The sequence below is a fragment of the Pleurodeles waltl genome, chromosome 4_1 (genome assembly GCF_031143425.1).
Source record: "Pleurodeles waltl isolate 20211129_DDA chromosome 4_1, aPleWal1.hap1.20221129, whole genome shotgun sequence".
Lineage (NCBI taxonomy): Eukaryota > Metazoa > Chordata > Amphibia > Caudata > Salamandridae > Pleurodeles > Pleurodeles waltl.
Genome location: NC_090442.1, coordinates 906,554,437 through 906,569,484, shown reverse-complemented (window position 1 = coordinate 906,569,484; position 15,048 = coordinate 906,554,437). Strand labels below are relative to the sequence as shown.

At 47.4% G+C, this 15,048-nt stretch overlaps 3 non-coding genes across 3 annotated transcripts; all 3 read right to left on the bottom strand.

Annotated features, from left to right (window-relative positions):
* Positions 1–6,953: 6,953 nt before the first annotated feature.
* Positions 6,954–7,035, bottom strand: TRNAC-GCA (transfer RNA cysteine (anticodon GCA)). Its single transcript has one exon. It is a non-coding gene; the product is annotated as a tRNA-Cys (tRNA).
* Positions 7,036–10,927: 3,892 nt separating this feature from the next.
* On the bottom strand, positions 10,928–11,009 carry TRNAS-GCU (transfer RNA serine (anticodon GCU)). Its single transcript has one exon. It is a non-coding gene; the product is annotated as a tRNA-Ser (tRNA).
* A 3,919-nt stretch (positions 11,010–14,928) lies between these two features.
* On the bottom strand, positions 14,929–15,010 carry TRNAS-GCU (transfer RNA serine (anticodon GCU)). The gene has a single exon. It is a non-coding gene; the product is annotated as a tRNA-Ser (tRNA).
* Between the last annotated feature and the right edge of the window lie 38 nt (positions 15,011–15,048).

The following is a 15,048-nucleotide window of genomic DNA, read 5'->3' as shown; positions in this document are numbered from 1 at the left end:
CACTGCAGTGTCTGTATGTGTATTCTTACACTGTAAATTCGACTTGGCAAGTGTACCCACTTGCCAGGCCTAAACCTTCCCTTTTCTTACATGTAAGGCACCCCTAAGGTAGGCCCTAGGTAGCCCCAAGGGCAGGGTGCAGTGTATGGATAAGGTAGGACATATAGTAATGTGGTTTATATGTCCTGACAGTGAAATACTGCCAATTTCGTTTTCACTGTTGCAAGGTCTGTCTCTCTCTCATAGGATAAAATGGGGGCTACCTTTAAATATGATTAAAGTGTAGATTCCCCTAGAGAGTAGATGGACATGTGGAGTTTGGGATCCCTGAACTCACAATTTAAAAATACATCTTTTAGTAAAGTTGATTTTAAGATTGTGCGTTTGGAAATGCCACTTTTAGAAAGTGAGCATTTTCTTGCTTAAACCATTCTGTGACTCTGCCTTGTTTGTGGATTCCCTGTCTGGGTCAGTTTGACAGTTGGGTTGTTTTTCACCTCACACCAGACAGTGACACAAAGGGAGCTGGGGTGTAATCTGCATTTCCTGATTAGCCATCTCTGCTAGGAGGGAGGGGTGGAGTGGTCACTCTCATCTGAAAGGACTGTGCCTGCCTCTGACAATGCTGTCTCCAACCCCCTGGTGTGTGTCTGAGGCCTTGCCTGGGCAAGGCAGGATTTCACAAGAAGGTGTGAGTCCCCTTTGAAGAAAGGTGACTTCAAAGACTAAAATGGGTATAAGAAGGGCACCCAAACTTACAAACTTTAGAAACACTTCTGGAATCAAGAGGAACCTCTGCCTGGAGAAGAGCTGATCGCTGAGGAACAAGTGCTGCCCTGCCTGTGACTGTGCTTTGTGGAGCTTTCCTGCAGTGCTGCTTCTGCCTGAGTAAGAGGGCAAAGACTGGACTTTGTGTGCCTTCCATCTTGAAGAAGAAATCTCCAAGGGCTTGATGTAGAGCTTGCCTCCTGTTGTTGAAGTCTCAGGGATAGCAAAGACTTCTTCCTGCCAGCACCTGGAGTCTCTGGAGAGACCCCTACTTTGCTCTGTGGTGCCCTTCCAGTTCCGGGGACCCTGAAAAGAGAGGCTGGCAGCCTAAGGACAAAAATACACGCACCGAGCGCCGTGCGGAGAAAAGATCGACGCGAATCCGATCGCGGCTGAGAAAACGACGCGACGCCGGTTCCGCAGCTGAGAAACGACGCCGCAGGAAACGCGACCGAAAAACCGACGCCCGGAGCAGGAGAAACGACGCGCAGCATCGCTGACGGAGGCTGAGAGATCGCACCCTGCGCCGCGGGACTTTCGGATGGTCGTGTGGCTGGCTTTTTCAACACGCACCGCCGTGCCGAGTGGTTTTCGACGCACACAGCCGTGCAGGATTACTTTCGACGCACACCGCCCGTGCGGGGTTATTTTTGACGCAAACCAGGTACATTTACACGCTAGCAGCGCTAGTGTGGTGTTACAACTACCTAAAGACTCTTTTTATTTTAAACCTTTAAAAAATCATAACTTGACTTGTGTATGTTGGATTTTTGTCGTTTTGGTCTTGTTTTGTCTAGATAAATATTTCCTATTTTTCTAAACTGGTGTTGTGTCATTTTGTAGTGTTTTCATTAAGTTACTGTGTGTGTTGGTACAAATACTTTACGCCCAGCACTCTGAGGTTAAGCCTACTGCTCTGCCAAGCTACCAAGGGGGTAAGCAGGGGTTAGCTGAGGGTGATTCTCTTTTATCCTAACTAGAGTGAGGGTCCTTGCTTGAACAGGGGGTAACCTGACTGTCAACCAAAGACCCCATTTCTAACATTGGTGACCAGCGGTCGGGATTGGACTTGTATTTGTACTTGACATACAGTAATTAAGTGTACACTACTGTTTTGATCTCAGACCACTACGTGACCACATACTACTTGTTTGGTGATCTTTTGATTTTTCTCTTAAGGACTCTTTTTATTCTACTTCCATGATTTTGCTGATCCCTTGACTGATTCTTTTTACTTCATTGGGAAATTATTTTTTTTCTGCCTTTTGGAACTTTGCACTTGTGACCATCATGTCTCAATCTGGAGATGCAACAGCTGGAGCTGTGTTTGAAATGGAGAAACTGAAGGAGTACTCAGTTGCTCAATTGAAACAGTTCCTTAAAGATCTTGACTGTCCCACTGAGAGCTCCACCAGGGAGGGGGAGCTGCAACAGGCACAGAGGGCTTGGGTGACAATCAAGAAGGCTGGAGGGCACACAGAGGAGGAGAATATGGGTGGGGAAGTGCAGAGGATACACAGTGGTGTAGTGGAGGAACCTGTTACGCCTGGGGGGAGGGTCCCCAGGAGGGATGGCAGGGTGTCACCCAAGGGTCTGACTCCTGAAGAGTTACAGGACAGACAGGCAGAGAGGGAGTACCAATGGGAGCTGAAAAAGCTCGATTGGGAGTTGGAAGAAAGGAGGAGGAACTTAGAGATTAAAAAAATGATTTATGCTTACGAGCTTAAATTGAAAGAGCTGGAAGTCATGAGGGCTGAGTCCAGCTGGAATGGTGGCAGCAACAATTGTATATCCAGTGATGCTGCAGAAGTGCACATGCCCAGAGAGGTGGTGCCCTACTTGAAGGAGGGAGTTAACACACGCCAGGAGGTTCAGGGGTATGAGGTAGCTCCAGTGATGCACAGGGTCCCTGAGGTGGATTGGGGAACTGGCATGGGGAGTCATATTCCTACTGGTGGGAGGGACACTCTACTGACTCTAGTTGAGAGTGACAGGGAGAGGGATTCCCCCCAGGTAGAAGTCCTGGTTATGGAGTGTGAAGACATCCCAGAAGAGTGTGGGTTGAGTGTCAGGGACAGTCAGGTACTGTCTCACCAGTCTCAGGAGGGTGATGTGGGGTGCTTTGTCAAAGCAGAGTCACTGGATGATTGGGTGAAGGGTACTTTGGTTAATTCATGTGAGGGGCTGAGTGATGTAATTGCTGGAGAGCATATGTCTAGTCCTTATTTTCCAGAGCTATGCCAACACCAGGTGGAGTGTGAGTTCTCTGACCCCAGGGAGCTTACAATGGAGGCAGACTTCTGGGTGAGTACCAGAGAGTCTGAAGAGGCATTTGGGGGTGCTCCTGAGAGGAGTGGTCTAGGTAGTTCCCAACCAGGTGAGGTAGGGAAGGATTGTAGTGTCCCAGGTAGGTCCCAGTGTAGTGGGATGGGTGAGGGACCCCATGTCCAGTCTCAGAGGAGAGGGAATGGGGATGGGTTGAGGCCCAAGGTGCCCGAGATCCGGTCCCAGGTCCAGGAGGGTTCCCTGCGGGAACACCAGGAGGGGAGCCTAGCCTGTACCATAGGGCCATCTGTTGAGGGAGACCCCACAGTGTCAGGAGAACTTGGGGGGGCGGCTGTAGCCAGCGTCCCACCAGTTCTGGTGTCTGGCAGTACCACTCCTAGTGAGGGGGTGCAGAAGTCCAGACAGAGGGTTGAGAGGGGGTTGCGGACCCCAGTGGAGAACCTGGAGGGTCAGGGGTCAGCTCTGAGAGCAGAGCCCCCCATGAATGACCTTGGTGAGACCATTTCTGGGTTGGGGGGAATCCAGACTCTGTCAGATGGGCAGAGGTCAGGAGACCTGCGCCAGCCAGACTCTTGTGTGGCCCTTCGGGACAGTGTGTCCCTTGAGGGGGGTAAGTGTGCCCCCCTGGAAGTCCTGGTGTGCCAGGCAATGGTTCAACCGCAGGGTGGTGACTCTGGGTTGAATGATCAGGTTCAGGGGGTAAACTCTGACCTGATGGGGGGTAAGTGTGCTCCCAAGGAAGTCCTGGTGTGCCAGGCAGTGGTTCAACCGCAGGGTGGTGACCCTGGGTTGGATGACCAGGTTCAGAGGGTAAACTCTGACCTGGTAGGGGGTAGGTATGCCCCCCAGGAAGTCCTGGTTTGCCAGGCAGTGATCCAGTCTGTGGGTACAGACCCTGGATTGGGAGGCCAGGTTAAGGGTGTCCCCCCTGACCTGGAGGAAGGGGCTACTGCTAACAGTGCCCCTACCATGTTGTCTTCTGGGGGGGCCACTCCTAGTTGGGTGGTTCAGGACCCCAGAGGAGAGGGCAGGGGGAGGGAAGCCTCACCCCTGGCCCTGGTCCAACCTGAAGGTACAGACCCCAGGTTGGAGGATCAGTTGCAGGTTAACATCCCTGCACTAGTGGAAGAATTGTGCAGGACTGCTTCTACAAGCACCCTGACAGTTTTTGACTCTGGGGGTGCCACTTCTGCAGGGAGGTTACAGAGCCCCAGAGGGGAGGACCAGGGTCAGGTTGTCATCCCTGACCTGGTGGAAGAGAGAGTGGTCAAAGGGTGCCAGGCACCTGGGGCTACCACCCCCCACTCTCCACAGTCACAGTGGTTAGAGAGGCCTGAGGTCGGGCTCTCATCCCTGACAGTTGTCTGGGGCCACTGTGGCTTGCTGTCCGGGTGGACAGAGTTGCCCCTGGGGGGGGGAGGACGAGAGTCACACCCCGGGGGTGGAGTGGGCAACACCACTGTGTTGGCCCTGGTGGTACTATCTGCCCATTGCAATACATCTGTGAGCAAAGTAAAGTTAGGTGTTGCACAGATGGTGTCTGTAGATGTGGAGAAAGGTTCCCCATGGGTTAGCTTAGTGGGCCCTGAGAGTATGGACAGAGGGATCCAACTGGAGTCAGGAAGGCGTAGAACTGGAACATGCCCCTGCTGTTGTGGGCCTGGGTCCCTGTTCTATCGCCCCAATCAGGGAAGTACATCAAGGTATTGATTGTTCTCCCCTGGCTTTAGGCTGGTAGGGGGTCGTGTTGGACTTTTGCTTATGCAGGGTCATCCCCAGTCTTTTTTGCCTCCTGCCTCCTATTTTTTTCTGACATGTTGCTGTTGGCTTTTCAACTCTGAGCACTTTACCACTGCTAACCAGTGCTAAAGAGCATATGCTCTCCTGTTTAAATTGTATGTAAGTGGTTTATCCATGATTGGCATATTTGATTTACTAGTAAGTCCCTAGTAAGGTGCACTAGAGGTGCCAGGGCCTGTAAATCAAATGCTACTAGTGGGCCTGCAGCACTGGTTGTGCCACCCACATAAGTAGCTCTGTAATCATGTCTCAGACCTGCCACTGCAGTGTCTGTATGTGGATTCTTACACTGTAAATTCGACTTGGCAAGTGTACCCACTTGCCAGGCCTAAACCTTCCCTTTTCTTACATGTAAGGCACCCCTAAGGTAGGCCCTAGGTAGCCCCAAGGGCAGGGTGCAGTGTATGGATAAGGTAGGACATATAGTAATGTGGTTTATATGTCCTGACAGTGAAATACTGCCAATTTCGTTTTCACTGTTGCAAGGTCTGTCTCTCTCTCATAGGATAAAATGGGGGCTACCTTTAAATATGATTAAAGTGTAGATTCCCCTAGAGAGTAGATGGACATGTGGAGTTTGGGATCCCTGAACTCACAATTTAAAAATACATCTTTTAGTAAAGTTGATTTTAAGATTGTGCGTTTGGAAATGCCACTTTTAGAAAGTGAGCATTTTCTTGCTTAAACCATTCTGTGACTCTGCCTTGTTTGTGGATTCCCTGTCTGGGTCAGTTTGACAGTTGGGTTGTTTTTCACCTCACACCAGACAGTGACACAAAGGGAGCTGGGGTGTAATCTGCATTTCCTGATTAGCCATCTCTGCTAGGAGGGAGGGGTGGAGTGGTCACTCTCATCTGAAAGGACTGTGCCTGCCTCTGACAATGCTGTCTCCAACCCCCTGGTGTGTGTCTGAGGCCTTGCCTGGGCAAGGCAGGATTTCACAAGAAGGTGTGAGTCCCCTTTGAAGAAAGGTGACTTCAAAGACTAAAATGGGTATAAGAAGGGCACCCAAACTTACAAACTTTAGAAACACTTCTGGAATCAAGAGGAACCTCTGCCTGGAGAAGAGCTGATCGCTGAGGAACAAGTGCTGCCCTGCCTGTGACTGTGCTTTGTGGAGCTTTCCTGCAGTGCTGCTTCTGCCTGAGTAAGAGGGCAAAGACTGGACTTTGTGTGCCTTCCATCTTGAAGAAGAAATCTCCAAGGGCTTGATGTAGAGCTTGCCTCCTGTTGTTGAAGTCTCAGGGATAGCAAAGACTTCTTCCTGCCAGCACCTGGAGTCTCTGGAGAGACCCCTACTTTGCTCTGTGGTGCCCTTCCAGTTCCGGGGACCCTGAAAAGAGAGGCTGGCAGCCTAAGGACAAAAATACACGCACCGAGCGCCGTGCGGAGAAAAGATCGACGCGAATCCGATCGCGGCTGAGAAAACGACGCAACGCCGGTTCCGCAGCTGAGAAACGACGCCGCAGGAAACGCGACCGAAAAACCGACGCCCGGAGCAGGAGAAACGACGCGCAGCATCGCTGACGGAGGCTGAGAGATCGCACCCTGCGCCGCGGGACTTTCGGATCGTCGTGTGGCTGGCTTTTTCAACACGCACCGCCGTGCCGAGTGGTTTTCGACGCACACAGCCGTGCAGGATTACTTTCGACGCACACCGCCCGTGCGGGGTTATTTTTGACGCAAACCAGGTACATTTACACGCTAGCAGCGCTAGTGTGGTGTTACAACTACCTAAAGACTCTTTTTATTTTAAACCTTTAAAAAATCATAACTTGACTTGTGTATGTTGGATTTTTGTCGTTTTGGTCTTGTTTTGTCTAGATAAATATTTCCTATTTTTCTAAACTGGTGTTGTGTCATTTTGTAGTGTTTTCATTAAGTTACTGTGAGTGTTGGTACAAATACTTTACGCCCAGCACTCTGAGGTTAAGCCTACTGCTCTGCCAAGCTACCAAGGGGGTAAGCAGGGGTTAGCTGAGGGTGATTCTCTTTTATCCTAACTAGAGTGAGGGTCCTTGCTTGAACAGGGGGTAACCTGACTGTCAACCAAAGACCCCATTTCTAACACTAAGTAATTACAAAACAGATCGGAGAACCGACGAAGGTGGGATTCGAACCCACGCGTGCAAAGCACAATGGATTTGCAGTCCATCACCTTAACCACTCGTCCACTTCGTGAGAAGACACTTGCACGCACGGGCACCTTTAAATACCAATATAGCTGACAGGCCACGTAGTATGTTTTTGTTGTTTTGTTATTATTTATGTTTTTACTGAGATGGTAACTTCACTAAATGTCATTTTTACAGCAACGTCTAGATTATGATCTTGGAGATCATTCCTCCTACTATATTGTGGGGACAACTTTAATTAACAACACCATCACCCCGACGAAGAAGCATCTCATTTCTTCTCATACTTACCTACTGCAGCAATGCTGCAAAATTTGAGATGCACTGTATAATAAGAAAATATCACACAGTAGCTTTTTTTTAATGCTCTTAGGTCTGGGAGACTGAAGTAATTTAGAGTTATGATATGTATGAAATTACACGTCATGTGTCCTTACTTAGCATTGGCTCATTCAGGGTGAAGGTTACAGTGCATAGGTGAGCTGAAAAGTCAGTGTTTCTGTAAACAAGAAAGCCAACCAGGCTGTGCAAAGGACTAGTTAACAAGCAGAGTCTAGTGCAGATTCTGATTGCTGGCTATAGTTTGTGGTGTCTCTTGTTATTCCTACATCTCCCCACTTGGATTGTTTTTCTATGCAAACCAGCAATATTTCCTTCTGAAGGCCAATATTTTCTTCACAGTGCTAGTTGGAACAGGAATTACATGTGCCTTTTTTTGGAGTTATAGTTATCACCATTTTCTACTCATCCTTGGATATTTGGGTGGCTTACGCTTATTTTGATGTGGAGCTGATACCTCTTACTTTGAAATTTATGATCCAATCTTTGGCTGGGTATTCTGGTTGTACTGATTTCACGGTGACCTGTCCGGTTGTGCTGGTGAATGTGAGGGTGGTTTCGATATAGTTATGCCAACAGTAAGGACACAATACGTCTGCTGCTAAATGTGGAGGTGACATTTGGGGGGGGCAGTGAATAGTTTGTGAACATAAATGCAGAGCCCCAACATGTTTCCCATGGCCCTATTTCTGCATATCAAGATTGCCATAACCTTTCTCTTTCACTAATCTACACTTGCCTGTTTGTGAAGATTTTTTCGTCCCCTTTTCCAACTTCATCTTTGTTTTCTTATCTCTATTTCTCCTTTCTTCCTTTTCTGCCTTTCTATCTTTCACTGGGTCATGGTCTGTTGATGAAAAATATGCCCCAAACTCCTAAACTGAGTGCAGGTTCCCACCACAGACAAACTAAGTGGTGGTAGCTGGGGGGGAGGAGTGTTGGGGAAGATAGGGAATCTGTGTAAAAGCCCTGGAATGGATCCACTCCTTCCTCTCCGGGAGGACTCATAGGGTCAGACTCCCACCGTACACATCCAGACCCACAGGAGTCAACTAAGGGACTCTTTGAGTCCAACTCTTTTCAACGTATATATGGCCCCAATCGTAGCCATCGTCAGAAGCCATGGAATGAACATTGTGTTGTATGCTGATGACACACAACTCATCATCGCCCTTACCGAAGACCCAGACATGGCCAAAAAGAACTTCCACTGAGGAATAGAAGCCGTTGCCACCTGGATGTGAGAAAGCTGCCTCAAGCTCAACTCTGACAAGACCGAGCTCATCATCTTCGGAAACGCCATCTCAGCATGTAATGACCTTTGGTGGCACACATCCCTCAGCACCCACCCACACCGACTGAGCACGCCTCCAACCGAGGCATCATCCTCTACTCCTCCCTATCCATGACCCGTCAGGTAAACTCAGTCTCCTCCTCCTGCTGGCACATACTCCACAAACTTTCAAATGTCTTTTGGTGGATCCCAGCAGACTGCTGCAGGACAGTCCGCCACGCCTCAGTCACAAGCAAGCTCGATTATGGCAATGCTCTCTATGCCGGCACCTTGGAGAGAAACATAAAAAAACTACAACTCATCCAGAATACCGCCGCTGGACTGATCCTGAACCTACCACACCGAGAACATATCTCCCAACACCTGAGGACCCTTCAGGCTCCTGGTTGAGAAATGAATCACCTTCAAGCTACTCACCCACACCTACAAGGCCATACACAACATCAGACCAGCCTACCTAAATCCCTGCGTCTCCTTCCACAACCCTGCCAGATACCTCCGCTCTGCCCAGCTGGCCCTGGTCACCATCCCTCGCATTTGTAAAACCACCGCAGGTGGATGATTCTTCACCTACATTGCAGAAAAGAGCTGGAACAACCTCCCATTGCACCTCAGACAAAGCCCATCACTTACTACCTTCAGGAAGTACCTCAAGACGTGGCTCTTCGGAGGAAGCTCCCCCCCCTCCACCTCTCTCCAGCACCTTGAGACCCTCAAAGGTGAGTAGCTGCACTTTATGAAAACGGATTGATTGATTGAAGGGTTAGCATACTTTGCATAGGCGTGAGGTCTCACCTCTGGAGAGCCAGACAGCTAATACAATCTCATCTGGATGGAAATGTGCTGCATATGGCATATTACAACTGGTGGGGTAGGCTGGCGCTAGAGCTAGCTTGTTAAATCCTTGGGTAAAGGAAGCCTTACACTAACAAAAGGGAACATTGTGTTATGTGTAGCTTATAAAAGCGTTTGTCTTCTTCCTAAATTAGGAGTGTTTGTGTGTATTCTCATAATGTTCTCCAATGTACTCATGATAGTCCCACTACACATATGTGTGAGGTCTCAAGATCTGATGTCACTTCCTGCAAAGTCATGGCTTCTGATGCCACTTTCTCTGATGTCACATGTGATGTCACGTGCCAGGATGTCACTCATACTGCCTAACTTGGTTAGTTCCCCCACTTCTATTTTTAGGACTTGTGCCTTGTGCAACACTCTGCAGCAGATGCTTTTGAATCGTAAGTTAGTGCTAAACACAGCGCCCCCTAAAGGTCAGTGCATCCCTTCCCCAAACATCCCATGCGCCACCCCCCGCCCGCCACCCATCCCCCTTCTCTACCCAGCACTGCCCTAAAGCTCTTTCACTCTTCATTTAAAATGCGAACCATGGTCAAATGGGCAGATCAGATTTCACTTTCATGGAAGGAAGGAAGACACAAATTATTTGTTTCTCCCTGTGCCTCGTTTTGCGTGTTTGTTAAGCCCATCTATCTTCAGCTGCTGGGATGTGGGGTTCGCTGCTATCTTTCCCTTTATCTTGTGATGAAACAGATAAATTGGGGAAAACGAAGTCGGAAAATTACACGTTGGCAAAAAGTAAAAAATTAGGAATGTTATGCACGGAAGATTCGACTCCTATAGATCACGAATGAGCAACATGTAATTTATAGAAAACGTCCCTATTGAAGAAGATGGATTCGTTATACCATAGCAGGTGCACTAATATTACGACTTGCTGAAAGTAATATACATTTATTGTGCTGGAAGTATATCAGAGTAAGTAAAAACCATTCAGATATGGAGTACAAAATGATCTTAGTAGCGTAGCAAGGGGATTCTAACCCACGCTCAGAAAAGACTTGATTGTTAATACAATGATTTAGGGCGCTCGGCCACTCTAACACAGATAGAACGGTCACTTATCTGAAAATAGACAGCATGTGTCACAACTCATGAATTGGATGGAGTTTTGCTTCTATATTCCTTTTCACATAGTGCTGAAAGACTTAAATTGGTAATATAAAATAATAAACTTTGACAAAAAAGAACAATCCTAGGCAACTAAGTCTGTCAACAATGAGTAAATGTTGTATCCATTTATAGGAAACGTCCTTAATGAAGAAAATGAACTTGTCACACTAATGCCACAGCAGGCGCGCGAATGCAACGTAATTTCCAATTGTAACCAGAAATCAACAATTATAATGCTGGGATATATTGGTGTAATGCTCCTTGGTCTCTCTTGTTCAGACTTTGGTCTGAACACCCACACAAAGCCTAAGTAATTACAAAACAGATCGGGAACCGACGAAGGTGGGATTCGAACCCACGCGTGCATAGCACAATGGATTAGCAGTCCATCGCCTTAACCACTCGGCCACTTCGTCAGATGGCAATTGAACGTGCACCTTTAAATTCCAATATATCTCACAGGCCACTTAGTATGTTTTTGTTGTTTTGTTATTATTTATGTTTTTACTGAGATGGTAACTTCACTAAATGTCATTTTTACAGCAACGTCTAGATTATGATCTTGGAGATCATTCCTCCTACTATATTGTGGGGACAACTTTAATTAACAACACCATCACCCCGACGAAGAAGCATCTCAATTCGTCTCATACCTACCTACTGCAGCAATGCTGCAAAATTTGTGATGAACTGTATAATAAGAAAATATCACACAGTAGCTTTTTTCTTATGCTCTTAGGTCTGGGAGACTGAAGTAATTTAGAGTTATGATAAGTATGAAATTAGAGGTCATGTGTCCTTACTTAGCATTGGATCATTCAGGGTGAAGGTTACAGTGCATAGGTGAGCTGACAAGTCAGTGTTTCTGTAAACAAGAAAGCCAACTAGGCTGTGCAAAGGACTAGTTATCAAGCAGAGTCTAGTGCAGATTCTGATTGCTGGCTATAGTTTGTGGTGTCTCTTGTTATTCCTACATCTCCCCACTTGGATTGTTTTTCTATGCAAACCAGCAATATTTCCTTCTGAAGGCCAATATTTTCTTCACAGTGCTAGTTGGAACAGGAATTACATGTGCCTTTTTTTGGAGTTATAGTTATCACCATTTCCTACTCATCCTTGGATATTTGGGTGGTTTACGCTTATTTTGATGTGGAGCTGATACCTCTTACTTTGAAATTTATGACCCAATCTTTGGCTGGGTATTCTGGTTGTACTGATTTCACGGTGACCTGTCCGGTTGTGCTGGTGAATGTGAGGGTGGTTTCGATATAGTTATGCGACACAGTAAGGACACAATACGTCTGCTGCTAAAAGTGGAGGTGACATTTGTGGGGGCAGTGAATAGTTTGTGAACATAAATGCAGAGCCCCAACGTGTTTCCCATGGCCCTATTTCTGCATATCAAGATTGCCATAACCTTTCTCTTTCACTAATCTACACTTGCCTATTTGTGAAGATTTGTTTTGTCTCCTTTTCCAACTTCATCTTTGTTTTCTTATCTCTATTTCTCCTTTCTTCCTTTTCTGCCTTTCTATCTTTCACTGGGTCATGGTCTGTTGGTGAAAAATAAGCCCCAAACTCCTAAACTGAGTGCAGGTTCCCACCACAGACTAACTAAGTGTGGTAGCTGGAGGGGAGGAGTGTTGGGGGAGATAGGGAATCTGTGTAAAAGCCCTGGAATGGATCCACTCCTTCCTCTCCGGGAGGACTCATAGGGTCAGACTCCCACCCTACACATCCAGACCCACAGGAGTCAACTGCGGAGTCCCCCAAGGATCCTCTTTGAGTCCAACTCTTTTCCACGTATATATGGCCCCAATCGTAGCCATCGTCAGAAGCCATGGAATGAACATTGTGTTGTATGCTGATGACACACAACTCATCTTCTCCCTTACCGAAGACCCAGACATGGCCAAAAGGAACTTCCGCTCAGGAATGGAAGCCGTCGCCACCTGGATGTGAGAAAGCTGCCTCAAGCTCAACTCTGACAAGACCGAGCTCATCATCTTCGGAAACGCCACCTCAGCATGTAATGACCTCTGGTGGCACACATCCCTCAGCACCCCCCCACACCGAATGAGCACGCCTCCAACCGAGGCATCATCCTCTACTCCTCCCTATCCATGACCCGTCAGGTAAACTCAGTCTCCTCCTCCTGTTGGCACATACTCCGCAAACTTTAAAATGTCTTCAGGTGGATCCCAGCAGACTGCTGCAGGACAGTCCGCCACGCCTCAGTCAGAAGCAAGCTCGACTATGGCAATGCTCTCTATGCCGGCACATTGGAGAGAAACATCCCAAAACTACAACTCATCCAGAATACCGCTGCTGGACTGATCCTGAACCTCCCACACCGAGAACAGATCTCCCAACACCTGAGGACCCTTCAGGCTCCCGGTTGAGAAATGAATCTCCTTCAAGCTACTCACCCACACCTACAAGGCCATACACAACGTCAGATCAGCCTACCTAAATCCCCGCGTCTCCTTCCACACCCCTGCCAGATACCTCCGCTCTGCCTAGCTGGCCCTGGTCACCATCCCCCGCATTTGTAAAACCACCGCAGGTGGATGATTCTTCACCTACATTGCAGCAAAGAGCTGGAACAACCTCCCCTTGCACCTCAGACAAAGCCCATCGCTTACTACCTTCAGGAAGTACCTCAAGACGTGGCTCTTCGGATGAAGCCCCCCCCACCCCCCTCCAGCGCCTTGAGAACCTCAAGGGTGAGTAGCTGCACTTTATAAAAACGGATTGATTGATTGAAGGGTTAGCTTACTTTGCATAGGCGTGAGGTCTCACCTCTGGAGAGCCAGACAGCTAATACAATTTCATCTGGATGGAAATGTGCTGCATATGGCATATTACACCTGGTGGGGTAGGTTGGCGCTAGAGCTAGCTTGTTAAATCCTTGGGTAAAGGAAGCCTTACACTAACAAAAGGCAACATTGTGTTATGTGTAGCTTACAAAAGCGTGAGTCTTCTGCCTAAACTGCCTAAACATAAAGTGTTTGTGTGTATGCTCGTAATGTTCTCAACTGTACTCATGATAGTCCCACTACACATATGTGTGAGGTCTCAAGATCTGATGTCACTTCCTGCAAAGTCATGGCTTCTGATGCCACTTTCTCTGATGTCACATATGATGTCACGTGCCAGGATTTCACTCACACTGCCTAACTTGTTTAGTCCCCCCACTTCTATTTTTAGGACTTGTGCCCTGTGCAACACTCTGCAGCAGGTGCTTTTAAATCGTGAGTTAGTGCTAAACACAGCGCCCCCTAAAGGTCAGTGCATCCCTTCCCCAAACATCCCAAGCGCCACCCCCGCCCGCCACCCATCCCCCTTCTCCACCCAGCACTGCCCTAAAGCCGGCCCCGGAGGCATGCTTTCACTCTTCATCTAAAATGCGAAACATGGTCAAATGAGCAGATCAGATTTCACTTGCATAGAAGGAAGGAAGACACAAATTATTTGTTTCTCCCTGTGCCTCGTTTTGCGTGTTTGTTAAGCCCATCTATCTTCAGCTGCTGGGATGTGGGGTTCGCTGCTATCTTTCCCTTTATCTTGTGATGAAACAGATAAATTGGGGAAAACGAAGTCGGAAAGTTACACGTTGGCAAAAAGTAAAAAATTAGGAATGTTATGCACGGACGATTCGACTCCTATAGATCACGAATGAACAACATGTAATTTATAGAAAACGTCCCTATTGAAGAAGATGGATTCGTTATACCATAGCAGGTGCACGAATATTACGACTTGCTGAAAGTAATATACATTTATTGTGCTGGAAGTATATCAGAGTAAGTAAAAACCATTCACATATGGAGTACAAAATTATCTTAAAAGCGGAGCAAGGGGATTCGAACCCACGCCCCGAAAAGACTTGATTGTTAATACAATTATTTAGGGCGCTCGTCCACTCTAACACAGATAGAACCGTCACTTATCTGAAAATAGACAGCATGTGTCACATCTCATGATTTGGATGGAGTTTTGCTTCTATATTCCTTTTCACATTGTGCTGAAACACTTAAATTGGTAATATAAAATAATAAACTTTGACAAAAAAGAACAACGCTAGGCAACTAAGAATCGTCTTCTGTCTGTCAACAATGAGTAAATGCTGTATTCATTTATAGGAAACGTCCTTAATGAAGAAGATGAACTTGTCACACTAATGCCACAGCAGGCTCGCGAATGCAACGTAATTTCCAATTGTAAACAGAAATCAACAATTATAATGCTGGGATATATTGGTGTAATGCTCCTTGGTCTCTCTTGTTCAGACCAAAGGCAAAGCCTAAGTAACTACGAAACAGATCGGGGAACCGACGAAGGTGGGATTCGAACCCACGCGTGCAGAGCACAATGGATTAGCAGTCCATGGCCTTAACCACTCGGCCACTTCGTCAGATGACAATTGACGGTGCACCTTTAAATACCAATATA